At 33.1% G+C, this 1,848-nt stretch overlaps 1 long non-coding RNA gene across 1 annotated transcript; it reads left to right on the top strand.

Annotated features, from left to right (window-relative positions):
* The first annotated feature begins 1,000 nt into the window (after positions 1-1,000).
* LOC113277604 lies at positions 1,001-1,586 on the top strand. Its single transcript, XR_003325014.1, has 2 exons — positions 1,001-1,152; positions 1,266-1,586. It is a non-coding gene; the product is annotated as an uncharacterized LOC113277604 (long non-coding RNA).
* Positions 1,587-1,848: the final 262 nt, after the last annotated feature.

Genomic DNA, 1,848 nt, shown 5'->3' with positions numbered 1-1,848 from the left:
CATAACAATTGAATCAAAATCAAAACAATAATATCATAGCATGATCTATAGAACACAGAGCCACCCAATTAGCTAAAGCAATTGACCATCCATTGAGAATTCTTGGGCACAACCAATTGGTGATGGTGCACTGGCACCAAGGTCTAAGACAAATACTACCTCCATTTCTGGAAAAAAAAATACTTTCACTTTTTCATTTTAGCTTAAAATACGTAAAATTGAAAAAGTAAAAATAACTCTTTTCAGAAAACAGAGGGAATAACTGATAACAACTATTTCCAGTAATTTAAACATACCAGTGATACCACAGATTCCTTTGACCTTTCGGTTTCTTTTTTTTCAGTAAAGTATTAATACCCCATCCCAAACTTTGAGCATTTACATGTTGATTTTGTAACTTTGTTTGCAACATTTATTGGAAACAATTGCTACCCTAGCCCTGTCGGTCGTCGACAACAGTTAGCTAGTTAAACATGTAATATCCAAAAATGCATGTGATCCAAAAGTCTGATTTAAGACTCTGGTAGGGCTAGTACCCCATTCAACTGTATGAGATAATGATTTCGTCTATCACTTCCTAGAACATGCATGGATGCTAATCGGAGGCACATTTTTGCCCGGGGGTGTACTAATCCTATGATAAAAGATGTCTTGTCATAGATGAATTTTAGTGCACCCCTAAAAAAAGTGGTACCCCGGTTAACAATACTCTAAACATGGTAGGAAATATTTTGATGTTTAGGTCGACATAGCATGGATAGAATTACGTTGACTCCCAAAAATCCATATTCTTCCATTATTATATTTAATTTAACATGACGTGTTATGTGAAAATCAACAAACATTTCAACCACAAAGCAATTATTAAAATCTATAAATAGTCATGCAAGAAGAGGAGAGACTAAGATAACAAGAAAATAAGACAATCTCTTCATCTTAACATAATCGTATCACACAAGTTGAATAAACTTATATAAATTTCCTTTAATTATTTTTTTAAAGAGTGCGAAGATGTTTGCTAAGAAGACTCCGGCTCAATCAGCTAAGAGCACAGCTCACAAAGTTGTGGAACAGGTTGCCAATGCAGCTCACACTGTATCCAATGCTTCCCACCCGAAAAACAAAGGTCACCAGACTCACCACCATCAACAGGTAAATAAATTAGGGTCATGTTAACATTCAACAACTTAATGTAATTTCTTATTGACTGATTTTGATTTGTTGAGTATGGAGTATATAACTAATACGGTGTAAATGTTGTGCAGACTGGAACAACAACCGCTATGCACACGGCAAAAGATGCAGTGAAGACTGTGAAGAAAGTAGTGGGAATGAAGTGATTGTTAATAAACAATCGATCCATTTCCACCTACCAATAAGAAAATAAAAATACAATACATATGTTGTACTTTTGTGTGGGTATATCTTTCTTTCATCACTCCATGAATTTGTGTTGATTTTGCGAATTATTTTCATTTTAATTATGTCTTTTTAGGTGTTTTCTTGTTATATATCTTTCCCATGGTATCTTATGTGATTGTAATAAACGATTAGCTATGCATAATGAAATATGTTTAATTAGATCAGATCAATTACTCTTGCCGTTATTGAGCTTTTTTTTTCTTCACATTTTTATAACTAACAAACTATTTCATAATCTCGATCTTAGTTAACAACTGAACTCAACAATTCACGAACAAACGTGAATTAGTCACAGTCGATTTAACTCTTGCAATTATTGAACATCGGGTTTAAAACGTAATATTTTGGACTGATTATTTATTCTCGAATCTTACGAACGATCCTAAAGTTCTTTATAAAAGTTTTTGGGTTATTTTTTTTATAGAA

This window comes from Papaver somniferum, chromosome 5 (assembly GCF_003573695.1).
Source record: "Papaver somniferum cultivar HN1 chromosome 5, ASM357369v1, whole genome shotgun sequence".
Classification (NCBI taxonomy): Eukaryota; Viridiplantae; Streptophyta; class Magnoliopsida; order Ranunculales; family Papaveraceae; genus Papaver; species Papaver somniferum.
This window is presented reverse-complemented; position numbering and strand designations above follow the sequence as displayed.